A 17,314-nucleotide genomic window follows, 5' to 3' on the forward strand; every position below is an offset into this window, starting at 1 on the left:
ATGTAGTCGTACGTCTTCACGGCCCGACCGATCAAGCACCGAAACTACGGCACCTCCGAGTTCTAGCACACGTTCAGCTCGATGACGATCCCCGGACTCCGATCCAGCAAAGTGTCGGGGAAGAGTTCCGTCAGCACGACGGTGTGGTGACGATCTTGATGTACTACCGTCGCAGGGCTTCGCCTAAGCACCGCTACAATATTATCGAGGATTATGGTGGAAGGGGGCACCGCACACGGCTAAGAATATGATCACGTGGATCAACTTGTGTGTCTAGGGGTGCCCCCTGCCCCCGTATATAAAGGAGCAGGGGAAGGTGCGGCCGGCCAGGAGGAGGGCGCGCCAGGAGGAGTCCTACTCCCACCGGGAGTAGGATTCCCCCCCCTTTCCTAGTTGGAATAGGATTCGGGAGGGGGAAAGAGGAGAGAGAGAAGGAAGGGGGGCGCCGCCCCCCCTCTCCTTGTCCTATTCGGACTAGGGGGGTAGGGGCGCGCGGCCCAACCCTGCCACCTCTCCTCTCTTCCACTAAAGCCCACTAAGGCCCATATACCTCCCGGGGGGTTCCGGTAACCTCCCGGTACTCCGGTAAAATCCCGATTTCACCCGGAACACTTCCGATATCCAAATATAGGCTTCCAATATATCAATCTTTATGTCTCGACCATTTAGAGACTCCTCGTCATGTCCGTGATCACATCCGGGACTCCGAACAAACTTCGGTACATCAAAATGCATAAACTCATAATATAACTGTCATCAAAACCTTAAGCGTGCGGACCCTACGGGTTCGAGAATAATGTAGACATGACCGAGACACGTCTCTGGTCAATAACAAATAACGGAACCTGGATGCTCATATTGGCTCCCACATATTCTACGAAGATCTTTATCGGTCAGATCGCATAACAACATACGTTGTTCCCTTTGTCATCGGTATGTTACTTGCCCGAGATTCGATCGTCGGTATCTCAATACCTAGTTCAATCTCGTTACCGGCGAGTCTCTTTACTCGTTTTGTAATACATCATCTTGCAACTAACTCATTAGTTGTAATGCTTGCAAGGCTTATGTGATGTGCATTACCGAGAGGGCCCAGAGATACCTCTCCGACAATCGGAGTGACAAATCCTAATCTCGAAATACGCCAACCCAACATGTACCTTTGGAGACACCTGTAGAGCTCCTTTATAATCACCCAGTTACGTTGTGACGTTTGGTAGCACACAAAGTGTTCCTCCGACAAACGGGAGTTGCATAATCTCATAGTCATAGGAACATGTATAAGTCATGAAGAAAGCAATAGCAACATACTAAACGATCGGGTGCTAAGCTAATGGAATGGGTCATGTCAATCACATCATTCTTCTAATGATGTGATCCCGTTAATCAAATAACAACTCTTTTGTTTATGGCTAGGAAACATAACCATCTTCGATTAACGAGCTAGTCAAGTAGAGGCATACTAGTGACACTCTGTTTGTCTATGTATTCACACATGTATTATGTTTCTGGTTAATACAATTCTAGCATGAATAATAAACATTTATCATGATATAAGGAAATAAATAATAACTTTATTATTGCCTCTAGGGCATATTTCCTTCAGTCTCCCACTTGCACTAGAGTCAATAATCTAGTTCACATCGCCATGTGATTCAACACTAATAGTTCACATCACCATGTGATTAACACCCATAGTTCACATTGTCATGTGACCTATACCCAAAGGGTTTACTAGAGTCAGTAATCTAGGTCACATTGTTTATGTGATTAGCACCCAAAGAGTACTAAGGTGTGATCATGTTTTGCTTGTGAGATAATTTTAGTCAACGGGTCTGTCACATACAAATCCGTAAGTATTTTGCGAATTCTATGTCTACAATGCTCTGCACGGAGCTACTCTAGCTAATTGCTCCCACTTTCAATATGTATCTAGATCGAGACTTAGAGTCATCCAGATCTGTGTCAAAACTTGCATCGACGTAACTTTTTACGACGAACCTTTTTGTCACCTCCATAATTGAGAAATATTTCCTTATTCCACTAAGGATAATTTTGACCGCTGTCCTGTGATCTACTCTTAGATCACTATTGTACTCCCTTTGCTTAACACAGTGTCGGGTATACAATAGATCTGGTACACAGCATGGCATACTTTATAGAACCTATGGCTGAGGCATAGGGAATGACTTTCATTCTCTTTCTATCTTCTGCCGTGGTCGGGCTTTGAGTCTTACTCAATTTCACACCTTGTAACACAGCCAAGAACTCTTTCTTTGACCGTTCCAATTTTTGAACTACTTCAAAATATTGTCAAGGCATGTACTCATTGAAAAAACTTATCAAGCGTCTTGATCTATGCGGGAGTCCTGGATTAGGGGGTGTTCGGGTAGCCGGACTATACCTTCAGCCGGACTCCTGGACTATGAAGATACAAGATTGAAGACTTCGTCCCGTGTCCGGATGGGACTTTCCTTGGCGTGGAAGGAAAGCTTGGCGATGCGGATATTCAAGATCTCCTACCATTGTAACCGACTCTGTGTAACCCTAACCCTATCCGGTGTCTATATAAACCGGAGGGTTGTAGTCCGTAGGCAATCAACTCCATACACAACAATCATACCATAGGCTAGCTTCTAGGGTTTAGCCTCCTTGATCTCGTGGTAGATCTACTCTTGTACTACCCATATCTTCAATATTAATCAAGCAGGAGTAGGGTATTACCTCCATCGAGAGGGCCCGAACCTGGGTAAAATAAAGTGTCCCCTGTCTCCTGTTACCATCCGGCCTAGACGCACAGTTCGGGACCCCCTACCCGAGATCCGCCGGTTTTGACACCGATATTGGTGCTTTCATTGAGAGTTCCTCTGTGTCGTCGCTTTTAGGCCCGATGGCTCCTTCGATCATCAACAACGATGCGGTCCAGGGTGAGACTTTTCTCCCAGGACAGATCTTCGTCTTCGGCGGCTTCGCACTGCGGGCCAATTCGCTTGGCCTCCTTGAGCAGATCGAAAGCTACGCCCCTGGCCATCAGGTCAGGTTTGGAAGCCTTAACTACATGGCTGACATCCGCGGGGACTTGATCTTCGACGGATTCGAGCCACAGCCAAGCGCGCCGCACTGTCTCGATGGGCATGATATAGCTCTGCCACCGAACAGCGCATTGGAGGCCGCACACGCATCGGTTCCGACCATTGATTCGGAGCCTACTTCACCGATCGAGGATCAGCAGTTAAACGCTGCCTCAGGGGCTGTGATCTCAGAGGCGATTGAGCCGAACTCCAGCCCTGCACTCCGCATGGCCCGTGACTCCAAGGAGCCGGATTCCTCTCCAAGCTCCGAGCCCCCCGCGCCCCTGCCGATTGAATCCAATTGGGCACCGATCATGGAGTTCACCGCCGCGGACATCTTTCAGCACTCGCCCTTCGGCGACATCCTGAATTCTCTAAAGTCTCTCTCTTTATCAGGAGAGCCCTGGCCGGACTGCGGTCAGCAAGGTTGGGATACGGACGACGAAGAAATTCAAAGCCCACCCACCACCCACTTCGTAGACACTGTCGACGACTTAACCGACACGCTTGACTTCGACTCCGAAGACATCGACGGCATGGACGACGATGCAGGAGACGAACAAGAACCAGCACATGTAGGGCGCTAGAAGGCCACCTCGTCATATGACATATATATGGTGGATACTCCAAAAGATGGAGATGGCGATGGAACAGTGGGGGATGACGCCCCCAAGAAACAGCAAAAGCGCCGACGTCAGCGGCGCCGCTCTAAATCCTGCCAAAGCAAAAACGGTGATTCCGGCACGGGAGATAATACTACCCCGGATAGCGCCGAAGAACACCCACCTCAGCAAAATTCGGCACAGGAAGATGGAGAAACCAGCCCTCATGAAAGAGTGGCAGACCGAGAGGTCGAGGATGATAACTATACGCCTCTCTCCAAAGACGAGGCTAGCCTCGATGACGACGAATTCATCATACCATCAGACCCCGCCGAACAAGAGCATTTTAAACGCAGGCTTTTAGCTACGGCAAGCAGCCTCAAGAAAAAGCAGCAACAGCTTAGAGCTGCTCAAGAATTGCTAGCTGACAGATGGACTGAAGACCTTGCGGCCGAAGAGTATGAACTCGAACGCCCCTCCAAGAGTTACCCGAAGCGCAGGCCGCTACCCCGATCAGAGGAGGAAGCACCTACATCACCAGCGCATGACATGGCAGACCGGCCACCTCGCGGCCGCGACAGAGAGGCCTGTCGGCCCTCCACCCAAGCCACGCCCTGACGCCGCTCAACTAAGGCACGGGAAAATGCGCCCGACCTGCGAGACATATTGGAGGATAAGGCAAGACAAACAAGATCGATCTACGGATCGTGCAGGCGCCCTACGGCATGTGACAATGATCTTCACTCCGGATACAACAAATCCGGCCGGGCCGAACACAACAGACATAGCTCTTCCGAGCTACGTCGTGATATAGCCTAGTACAGAGGCGCCGCACACCCGCTATGCTTCACGAATGAAGTAATGGATCATAAAATCCCAGAGGGTTTCAAACCCGTAAACATCGAATCATACGATGGCACAACAGACCCGCCGGTGTGGATCGAGGATTATCTCCTTCACATCCACATGGCACGCGGCGATGATCTACACACCATTAAATACCTCCCGCTCAAACTTAAGGACCAGCCCGGCATTGGCTTAACAGCCTGCCAGCAGACTCAATCGGTTCTTGGGAGGACCTGGAAGCCGCATTCCTCGACAACTTCTAGGGCACTTACGTGCGACCGTCGGATGCCGACGACTTAAGCCACATAATTCAGCAGCTAGAAGAATTGGCCAGACAATTCTGGACACGGTTCCTAACAAAGAAAAACCAGATAGTCGACTGTCCGGACGCAGAGGCCCTAGCAGCCTTCAAACACAACATCCACGACGAGTGGCTTGCCCGGCACCTGGGACAGGAAAAGCCGAAATCCATGGCAGCCCCCATGACACTCATGACCCGCTTTTGCGCGGGAGAAGACAGCTGGCTAGCTCGCAGTAACAACTTATCAAAGAACCCTGGTAATTCGGATACCAAGGACAAAAGTGGCAGGACACGTCGGAATAAGAAAAAATGCCGCGTTAACAACAACAGCAATGAAGACACGGCAGTCAATGCCGGATTCAAAGGCTATAAATCCGGTCAGCGGAAAAAGCCATTCAAAAAGAATACTCAGGGCCCGTCCAGTTTGGACTGAATACTCGATCGCTTGTGCCAGATACATGGCACCCCCGAAAGGCCAGCCAATCACACTAACAGGGATTGTTGGGTGTTCAAGCAGGCAGGCAAGTTAAGGGCCGAAAACAGAGACAAGGGGATGCACAGCGACGACGAGGAGCCCAAGCCGCCGAACAACAATGGACAGAAGGGTTTTCCCCCACAAGTGCGGACGGTGAACATGATATACGCAACCCACATTCCCAAGAGGGAGCGGAAGCGTGCGCTACGGGACGTATACGCGATGGAGCCAGTCGCCCCAAAGTTCAACCCATGGTCCTCCTGCCCGATCACTTTTGATCGAAGGGACCATCCCACTAGCATCCGTCATGGCGGCTTCGCCGCATTGGTTCTCGACCCAATCATCGACGGATTTCATCTCACAAGAGTCCTCATGGACGGCGGCAGTAGCCTGAACCTGCTTTATCAGGATACAGTGCGGAAAATGGGCATAGATCCCTCAAGGATTAAACCCACAAGAACGACCTTTAAAGGCGTTATACCAGGTGTAGAAGCCAATTGTACAGGATCAGTAACACTTGACGTGGTCTTCGGATCCCCGGACAATTTCCGAAGCGAAGAGTTAATCTTCGATATAGTCCCGTTTCGCAGTGGCTATCACGCCCTGCTCAGACGAACCGCATTCGCAAAGTTTAATGCGGTGCCGCACTACGCATATCTCAAGCTCAAGATGCCAGGCCCTCGAGGAGTAATTACGGTCAATAGAAACACCGAACGCTCTCTCCGTATGGAGGAGCATACAGCGGCTCTCGCAGCGGAGGTACAAAGTAGCCTTCTCAGGCAATTCTCCAGTCCGGCCATTAAAAAGCCAGACACTGCCAAGCGCGCCCGGAGTAACCTACAGCAGGACCGCCTGACACACTCTGAGCAAGCGTAGCAATGCGGCCCCAACCCCAGCGCTCGCAACATAGCGAAACCAGTACCTCGCGTACATAACTACGCCCTTGAAATACCATGGGCACAGGGGAAGGGGCACAATAACGGCACACCCAAAATACGGCTTAAAACGTACTAGGGGCTGCCGGATTCTTTTTTTAATTTTTTTCTTACTTTCAGGACTCCATACTTCGGACGACCTGTTCGGCAATTCGACTGCCGCACAAACGATGCAAGATCCAGGGAGGCAGACAAGCCATGCCACATTATGGAATCCCAGGTGGTCTCTGTTACGAGCGCTATACCTGTTTCAAATACAATTCCGCGGCCTACCCCTGGTCAGGACATACTGAATAGTCCAATATCTTTTGCTTACCGCACTATTTGTATCGTTCGGCTTTGATAAATAGCCTCTCTATAAACAATGCTTAGCTTTTTGTCTTTTCTTTTTTTTGCATTACTCTCCTTTATATATGTTCATTAATGACATGTTGCACCCGTACACTATGGTACGGCAAGTACGCCAGGGGCTTCAGTACCCTTTAATATGGCGAGAGAAGTCCGTACACTTTCACAAGTGCGGCACCCCGAACTTATAGCACTATATGCATCGGCTCCGAATCATGATTTGGGTCAATAGTTGGGTTTGCCCGGCTCCTATGTTTTGGTGCCTTACGTTCCGCTATATCGGCTAAGGTAGCACTAGGAGAACCACTGCGATTGTGCCCCGGTTGAGCTGGGTTAAGCACCTCAGTGGAGAAAGCTAAAACTGACTGTCATGATGAGGCGAGAGACCGGTCGCTGTTCGAGAGGTTTTTCGAGTCCCTAAAGACTTGTGCCGCTTCGAGCGAGGAGCTGGATAACCCCAGCCAAGGCGTGGATAGCGCCCCGAACTCGGTCTTCCGAACTAGGGGCTTCGCCAAAATTTAAAATTATAAAGTTCTATGGCTAAGTGAGAGTGTTCAAGCATTATAGTCCGATTGCCTGGTTCGTCGTGCTGAGCGCCTCCCTCGAAGGACCCAAACATGGGAAAAAGAGCGCACAGGTTTATCACCGAACACCCCAGCACTAGTGGCATGGGGGCAGAAGCCGACGACTGGCCATCTCTCAATTTTTGATAAACGGCCGCACAGAAAATAATATTTTAAATTCAATAAGCATTGCTTAGCGCATATGAACAAGTTTTCAGTGCATAGGATAAAATCGAGCGAGTTCATTCAAAAATTACATCCTTGGTACATTCATCCGCCACAAGGCGGGCACCCACAAGAACATCCTTATAGTAGTTCTCGGGCTTGCGATGCTCCTTCCCCGGTGGCGGCCCGTCCCTCACAAGCTTCTCACCGTCCAGCTTACCCCAGTGCACCTTTGCACGGGCAAGGGCCCTACGGGCACCTTCGATGCAGACGGAGCACTTGATGACCTCGAGCCTTGGACAGGCCTCCACCAGCCGCCGCACCAGCCCGAAGTAGCTCCCAGGCAGGGCCTCTCCGGACCACAACCGAACTATGAAGCCCTTCATGGCCTGTTCGGCAGCCTTGTGGAGCTCGACCAGCTATTTCAGCTGGTCGCTCAAGGGCACATGGTGTCCGGCCTCAGCATACTGAGACCAGAACACCTTCTCCGTCGAGCTGCCCTCTTCAGCTCGGTAGAATGCGGCGGCGTCGGATACGCTGCGGGGAAGATCTGCGAATGCCCTTGGAGAACTCCGGATTCGGGTAAGTAACAAGTAGTTTACTTTTATATTTTTGCTTTGCATGAAGAATGCCTTACTCGCTGCTATCTTTTTCACCTCCTCCAACTCTTGGAGGGCCTTTTGGGCTTCGGCCTTGGCAGACTTGGCAGTCTCAAGGGCCGCCGCGAGCTCGGACGCTTGGGTCTTTGACTCCAGCTCCAAACTCTCATGTTTTTTCATGAGAGCCTAAAGCTCTTGCTGCACCTCGCCGACCTGAGCCCCAAGTTTCTCTCGCTCGATGCGCTCCACGGCTGTTTTATTTTCGGCCTCAGATAGCGCCTGCTTGAGGGTTGCCACCTCAGTCGTGGCCCCTACAATAAGCAGTACAATCCTGTTATTTTTTGCAATCGCGCCTCTCTATAGGCACTTTTTTCTGTAAGGTATTTCTTACCTTCTTTCTCCTCGAGCTGCCGCTTGGCAAGGCCGAGCTCTTGCTCGGTCCGCTCGAGGTCCTGCTTCAGGACACCCACCTCCGCAGTCAGTGCGGCGGTGGATAGCAGTGAAGCCTGCATACGCATATTGACTCTTTTTGTTAGACTCCTGCGAAATTTACTAGATCCTCTATTCGGCTTTTCTTTCCGAATGCCAAACAGAGCATCAGGGGCTACCGTCTATGCGGTAATATTTTTACATATTTTTACTTACCTCGAAGCCTGTTAGAAGGCTAGCGCAAGCTTCAGTCAGTCCGCTCTTGGCGGACTGAACCTTCTGGATCACCGTACTCATAATAGTACGGTGCTCCTCGTCGATGGAGGCGCCTTCAAGCACCTCCAGCAGATTGTCCGGCGCCTCCGGTTGGACGGAGGCTGCCGGCTCAGAAGGCTTGCTCCTCTTGGAAGGAGTTCGCCTGCCGCGGTCCGGAATTGTTGAAGATTCCGGCACGGCGTCCGGCTCAAAGCCGGACTTGGAGCCCTGGGGGGTCTTGTCCCCTTTACTCCTGGAGTCCGGGAGGTCGCCTTGCGGCTCCTCCAGGACCACCTCCTCCTGCCCCGGAGCTCGTTGCGATGCCACTTCGGTGTCATCCGCAGTGCGGGGGGAGACAACGGGCGGAACTGAGTTCACGTCCGATGAATCCAGGGAGCCGCTCGACGACTCGTTGAGTTCGGCACGGGGCGGGCTGCATGATTATATTCGACATTAGGGAAAGCTGTGCAACAAAAGGAATATCATGAGTTACTCTGATATCCTAACACTTACGATTTCGCCGGACGCCTGGCTCTGTCCGGCCACTCCTCTTCGTCCTCGTCAGCGTCGGGGGCGTAGTCCGGCGGAGGGGTTTTCCTCTTCTTGGACCCCTCGGCCTTCCCCCTTGGGGCGGCCTTCCTTTTCTTTCCTTCCTCCGCTGGGGGGGAGAGCCTTCTTCTTCCTCCTCCTTGTTTTTACGGGAGGAGGGCGTCTCGGACTCATCGGATGACGAGTCCGACAACGCCATGTTACGGGTACTCTTTCGAGTCCCCGTGGTCTTCTTCTTCTTGGCCTTCTTTTCCTGCACCACATAAGGCGCCGAAGCCAGCAGCTTCACTAGTAGAGCTGGGGCTGGGTCTTCGGGCAGCGGAGCCGGACAGTTAATTGGTCCGGATACCGCCCGCCAAGCCTGTCAAAGGTAAGGGAGTTTAGATCCCGCATAGAGTTAAACTATGAAAAAAGCTGAACATCCTGTAAAAGGTGAAAATAGCTTACCTTGCTAGCGTGACGCTGCGAGCTGTATCCGCGGTCCTCGGAAGCGGATGTGAGAGCCTCGGCGCCTTTAGTTAGCACCTTCCAGACGTCTTCATACGTCGTGTCGAAGAGCCTATTAAGGGTTTGGTGCTGCGCCGGGACGAACTCCCACAGATTAAAATCCCGTTGTTTGCACGGGAGGATCCGGCGGACGAGCATAACCTGGATTACATTAACAAGCCGGATTGGCTTGTTCACCAGGGACTGGATGCATGTTTGCAATCCGGTCACCTCTTTTTCGTCACCCCATGATAGGCCCGTCTCTTTCCAGGACATAAGCCGTGTGGGGGGTCTGGATCGGAACTTGGGGGCTGTGGTCCATTTCGGATTGCGTGGCTCGGTGATGTAAAACCACCTGGATTGCCACCCCTTTAGGGTCTCCACGAAGGAGCCCTCGAGCCATAGGACGTTGGCAATCTTGCCCGCCATGGCGCCTCCGCACTCCGCCTGGTTGCCGCGCACCACCTTGGGCTTGACGTTGAAGGTCTTGAGCCAGAGGCCGGAATGGGGGCGGACACGGAGGAAGGCCTCGCACACGACGATAAACACCGAGATGTTGAGGATGAAGTTCGGGGCCAGATCGTGAAAATCCAGGCCGTAGTAGAACATGAGCCCCCGGACGAATGGGTGAAGTGGAAAACCCAGTCCGCGGAGGAAATGGGGAAGGAATACTACCCTCTCATGGGGCCTTGGGGTGGGAAGAAGCTGCCCCTCTTCGGGAAGCCGGTGCGCGATGTCTTTGGATAAGTATCCGGCCTTCCTTAGCTTTTTGACATGGCCCTCCGTGACGGAGGAGACCATCCATTTGCCTCCCGCTCCAGACATCGCTGGAGAAGGTTGAGGTGGAAAGTGCGGGCTTGGGCGCTGGAGCTCGAGTGCGCAGGAGATGGATAGGCAAAGGAGGAAGAAGGCGTAGGTAAAAAGGTGGATCTTTATCCCTTTATATGGGCGGACACAGTTGTGCGTCCCCACCTGCCTAATAAAACTCGCTTGCCTCCCAAGCGCCGTGGTAAATGGCGCGGTTAGGGTTACCCACGTCCGTATTGATGAGAATCTCGTAAAAAGGGCACGCGATCTCTGCTTTGACAAGACGTGCCAAGGAAACCACCTCGCAAAACATGCTGAGGTGGAAAAGTAAAAACGATTCGAGTAAAGGACTTGGCCGAAGTGTGATAGCGCACTGCGGAATACGTCAGCAGATTTGATTGGTGTTAATATTATTCTCTCTATGGCAATATGTGGAAACTTATTTTACAGAGTCGGACACTACTCTTGGTGTTTACAATCTTCTACGAAGGACTTGGAGGAGGAACCTGCCTTGCAATGCCGAAGACAATTTGCGCGCCGGACTCGTCGTCATTGAAGCCTGGTTCAGGGGCTACTGAGGGAGTCCTGGATTAGGGGGTGTTCCGGTAGCCGGACTATACCTTCAGCCGGACTCCTGGACTATGAAGATACAAGATTGAAGACTTCGTCCCGTGTCCGGATGGGACTTTCCTTGGCATGGAAGGCAAGCTTGGCGATGCAGATATTCAAGATCTCCTACCATTGTAACCGACTCTGTGTAACCCTAACCCTATCTGGTGTCTATATAAACCGGAGGGTTGTAGTTCGTAGGCAATCAACTCCATACACAACAATCATACCATAGGCTAGCTTCTAGGGTTTAGCCTCCTTGATCTCGTGGTAGATCTACTCTTGTACTACCCATATCTTCAATATTAATCAAGCAGGAGTAGGGTATTACCTCCATCGAGAGGGCCCGAACCTGGGTAAAATAAAGTGTCCCCTGTCTCCTGTTACCATCCGGCCTAGACGCACAGTTCGGGACCCCCTAGCCGAGATCCGCCGGTTTTGACACCGACAATCTATCTCTATAGATCTTGATGCTTAATATGTAAGCAGCTTCACTGAGGTCTTTCTTTGAAAATCTTCTTTCAAAACACTCCTTTATGCTTTGTAGAATAATTCTACATTATTTCCGATCAACAATATGTCATTCACATATACTTATCAGAAATGTTGTAGTGCTCCCACTCACTTTCTTGTAAATACAGGCTTCACCGCAAGTCTGTATAAAACTATATGCTTTGATCATCTCATCAAAGCGCATATTCCAACTCCGAGATGCTTGCACCAGTCCATAGATGGACCGCTGGAGCTTGCACATTTTGTTAGCACCTTTAGGATTGACAAAACCTTCTGGTTGTATCATATACAACTCTTCTTTAATAAATCCATTAAGGAATGCAGTTTTGTTTATTCATTTGCCGGAATTCATAAAATGCGGCAATTGCTAACATGATTCGGACAGACTTAAGCATAGATACGAGTGAGAAACTCTCATCGTAGTCAACACCTTGAACTTGTCGAAAACTTTTTGCGACAATTCTAGCTTTGTAGATAGTAACTCTACTATCAACGTCCGTCTTCCTCTTGAAGATCCATTTAATCTCAATGGCTCGTCGATCATTGGGCAAGTCAATCAAAGTCCATACTTTGTTCCCATACATGGATCTCATCTCAGATTTCATGGCCTCAAGCCATTTTGCGGAATCTAGGCTCATCATCGCTTCCTCATAGTTTGTAGTCTCGTCATGGTCTAGTAACATGACCTCCAGAACTGGATTACCGTACCACTTTGGTGCGGATCTCACTCTGTTTTTTCCTACGAGGTACGGTAGTAACTTGATCTGAAGTTACATGATCATCATCATTAGCTTCCTCACTAATCGGTCTAGTAGTCACAGGAACAGATTTCTGTGATGAACTACTTTCCAATAAGGGAGCAGGTACAGCTACCTCATCAAGTTCTACTTTCCTCCCACTCACTTCTTTTGAGAGAAATTCCTTCTCTAGAAAGGATCCATTCAAAGCAACGAATATCTTGCCTTCGGATATATGATAGAAGTATCCTATGAAGATGCACTTCTCCGATTTGGGTTTGAGCTTATCAGGTTGAAACTTTTTCACATAAGCATTGCAACCTCAAACTTTAAGAAATGACAGCTTAGGTTTCTTGCCAAACCATAGTTCATACGGTGTCGTTTCAACGGATTTAGATGGTGCCCTATTTAACGTGAATGCAGCTGTCTCTAATGCATAACCCCAAAATGATAGTGGTAGATCGGTAAGAGACATCATAGATCGCACCATATCTAATAAAGTACGGTTATGACGTTCGGGCACACCATTACATTGTGGTGTTCCAGGTGGCGTGAGTAGTGAAACTATTTCACATTGTTTTTAACTGAAGGCCAAACTCGTAACTCAAATACTCTTCTCTACGATCAGATCGTAGAAACTTTATTTTCTTGTTACGATGATTTTTCACTTCACTCTGAAATTCTTTGAACTTTTCAAATGTTTCAGACTTATGTTTCATCAAGTAGATATTCTCATATCTGCTCAAATCATCTGTGAAGATCAGAAAATAATGATACTTGTCGCGAGCCTCAATATTCATCGGACCACATACATTAGTATGTATGATTTCCAACAAATCTGTTGCTCACTCCATTGTTCCGAAGAACAGAGTCTTAGTCATCTTGCCCATGAGGCATGGTTCGCAAGCATCAACTGATTCATAATCAAGTGATTCCAAAAGCCCATCAGCATGGAGTTTCTTCATGCGCTTTACACCAATATGACCTAAACGGTAGTGCCACAAATAAGTTGCACTATCATTATTAACTTTGCATCTTTTGGTTTCAATATTATGATTATGCGTATCACTACGATCGAGATCCAACAAACTATTTTCATTGGGTGTGTAACCATATAAGGTTTTATTCATGTAAACAGAACAACAATTTATTCTCTTACTTCAATGAATAACCGTATTACAATAAACATGATCAAATCATATTCATGCTCAACACAAACACCAAATAACACTTATTTAGGTTCAACACTAATCCCGAAATTATAGGGAGTGTGCGATGATGATCATATCAATCTTGGAACCACTTCCAACACACATCGTCACTTCACCCTTAACTAGTCTCTGTTTATTCTGCAACTTCCGTTTCGAGTTACTAATCTTAGCAACTGAACTAGTATCAAATACTGAGGGGTTGCTATAAACACTAGTAAAGTACACATCAATAACATGTATATCAAATATACTTATGTTCACTTTGCCATCCTTCTTATCCGCCAATCACTTGGGGTAGTTCCGCTTCCAGTGACCAGTCCCTTGGCAGTAGAAGCACTTAGTCTTAGGCTTAGGACCAGACTTGGGCTTCTTCACTTGAGCAATAACTTGCTTGCTGTTCTTCTTGAAGTTCCCCTTCTTCCCTCTGCCCTTTTCTTGAAACTAGTGGTCTTGTCTACCATCAACACTTGATGTTTTTCTCGATTTCTACCTTTGTCAATTTCGGCATTACGAAGAGCTTGGGAATCGTTTCCGTTATCCCTTGCATATTATAGTTCATCACGAAGTTCTACTAACTTGGTGATGGTGACTAGAGAATTCTGTCAATCACTATCTTATCTGGAAGATTAACTCCCACTTGATTCAAGCGATTGTAGTACCCAGACAATCTGAGCACATGCTCACTAGTTGAGCAATTCTCCTCCATCTTTTAGCTATAGAACTTGTTGGAGACTTCATATCTCTCAACTCGGGTATTTGCTTGAAATATTAACTTCAACTCCTGGAACATCTCATATGGTCCATGACGTTCAAAACGTCTTTGAAGTCCCGATTCTAAGCCGTTTAAGCATGGTGCACTAAACTATCAAGTAGTCATCATATTGAGCTAGCCAAACGTTCATAACGTCTGCATCTGCTCCTGCAATAGGTCTGTCACCTAGCGGTGCATCAAGGACATAATTCTTCTGTGCAGCAATGAGGATAAACCTTAGATCATGGATCCAATCCGCATCATTGCTACTAACATCTTTCAACACAATTTTCTCTAGGAACATATCAAAAATAAAACAGGGGAGCTAAACGCGAGCTATTGATCTACAACATAGATATGCTAATACAACCAGGACTAAGTTCATGATAAATTAAAGTTCAATTAATCATATTACTTAAGAACTCCCACTTAGACAGACATCCCTCTAATCCTCTAAGTGATCACGTGATCCAAATCAACTAAATCATGTCTGATCATCACGTGAGATGAAGTAGTTTCATTGGTGAACATCACTATGTTGATCATATCTACTATATGATTCACGCTCGACCTTTCGGTCTCCGTGTTCCGAGGCCATATCTGTATATGCTTGGCTCGTCAAGTATAACCTGAGTATTCTACGTGTGCAACTGTTTTGCACCCGTTGTATTTGAACGTAGAGCCTATCACACCCGATCATCACGTGGTGTCTCAGCACGAAGAACTTTCACAACGGTGCATACTCAGGGAGAACACTTCTTGATAATTAGTGAGAGATCATCTTATAATGCTACCGTCAATCAAAGCAAGATAAGATGCATAAAAGATAAACATCACATGCAATCAATATAAGTGATATGATATGGCCATCATCATCTTGTGCTTGTGATCTCCATCTTCGAAGCACCGTCGTGATCACCATCTTCACCGGTGCGACACCTTGATCTCCATCGTAGCATCGTTGTCTTCTCGCCAATCTTATGCTTCCACGACTATCGCTACCGCTTAGTGATAAAGTAAAGCATTACAGCGTGATTGCATTGCATACAATAAAGAGACAACCATATGGCTCCTGCCAGTTGCTGATAACTCGGTTACAAAACATTATCATCTCATACAATAAAATTTAGCATCATGTCTTGACCATATCACATCACAACATGCCCTGCAAAAACAAGTTAGACGTCCTCTACTTTGTTGTTGCAAGTTTTACGTGGCTGCTACGGGCTTAAGTAAGAACCAATCTTACCTACGCATCAAAACCACAACGATAGTTTGTCAAGTTGGTGTTGTTTTTGTTGGAAATATGCCCTAGAGGCAATAATAAAAGGATTATTATTATATTTCCTTGTTCATGATAATTGTCTTTTATTCATGCTATAATTGTGTTATCCGGAAATCGTAATATATGTGTGAATACATAGACACCAACATGTCCCTAGTAAGCCTCTAGTTGACTAGCTCGTTGATCAACAGATAGTCATGGTTTCCTGACTACGGACATAGGATGTCATTGATGACGAGATCACATCATTAGGAGAATGATGTGATGGACAAGACCCAATCCCAAACATAGCACAAGATCGTATAGTTCGTTTGCTAGAGTTTTTCCAATGTCAAGTATCTTTTCCTTAGACCATGAGATCGTGTAACTCCCAGATACCGTAGGAGTGCTTTGGGTGTACCAAACGTCACAACGTAACTGGGTGACTATAAAGGTATACTACGGGTATCTCCGAAAGTGTCTGTTGGGTTGACACGGATCAAGACTGGGATTTGTCACTCCGTATGATGGAGAGGTATCTCTGGGCCCACTCGGTAATGCATCATCATAATGAGCTCAAAGTGACCAAGTATCTGGTCACGGGATCATGCATTACGGTACGAGTAAAGTGACTTGCCGGTAACGAGATTGAACGAGGTATTGGGATACCGATGATCGAATCTCGGGCAAGTAACGTATCGATTGACAAAGGGAATTGTATACGGGGTTGCGTGAATCCTCGACATCGTGGTTCATCCGATGAGATCATCGAGGAGCATGTGGGAGCCAACATAGGTATCCAGATCCCGCTGTTGGTTAATGACCGGAGAGCCGTCTCGGTCATGTCTACATGTCTCCCGAACCCGTAGGGTCTACACACTTAAGGTTCGGTGACGCTAGGGTTGTAGAGATATGTATATGCAGTAATCCGAAAGTTGTTCGGAGTCCCGGATGAGATCCCGGACATCACGAGGAGTTCCGGAATGGTCCGGAGGTAAAGAATTATATATAGGAAGTGCTATTTCGGCCATCGGGACAAGTTTCGGGGTCACCGGTATTGTACCGGGACCACCGGAAGGGGCCCAGGGGTCCACCGGGTGGGGCCACCTATCCCGGAGGGCCCCATGGGCTGAAGTGGGAGGGGAACCAGCCCCTAGTGGGCTGGTGCGCCCCCCTTGGGCCTTCCCCCTGCGCCTAGGGTTGGGAACCCTAGGGTGGGGGGCGCCCCACTTGCCTTAGGGGCACTCCACCCCCCCTTGGCCGCCGCCCCCCTAGGAGATCCCATCTCCTAGGGCCGGCGCCCCCCCTGGGGACCCTATATATAGAGGGGGGAGGGAGGGCAGCCGCACCCATGCCCCTGGCGCCTCCCTCTCCCCTCCAACACCTCCTCCTCCTCCGTAGAGAACGGCGAAGCCCTGCTGCGGTGACTACTGCATCCACCACCACGCCGTCATGCTGCTGGATCTTCATCAACCTCTCCTTCCCCCTTGCTGGATCAAGAAGGAGGAGACGTCACGCTGACCGTACGTGTGTTGAACACGGAGGTACCGTCCGTTCGGCGCTAGGATCTCCGGTGATTTGGATCACATCGAGTACGACTTCCTCATCCCCATTCTTTGAACGCTTCCGCGCATGATCTACAAAGGTATGTAGATGCAATCCGATCACTCGTTGCTAGATGAACTCCTAGATGGATCTTGGTGAAACCGTAGGAAAATTTTTGTTTTCAGCAACGTTCCCCATCAGTGGCATCATGAGCTAGGTCTATGCGTAGTTCTTTTTGCACGAGTAGAACACA

The sequence above is a fragment of the Triticum aestivum genome, chromosome 6A, assembly GCF_018294505.1.
Source record: "Triticum aestivum cultivar Chinese Spring chromosome 6A, IWGSC CS RefSeq v2.1, whole genome shotgun sequence".
Lineage (NCBI taxonomy): Eukaryota > Viridiplantae > Streptophyta > Magnoliopsida > Poales > Poaceae > Triticum > Triticum aestivum.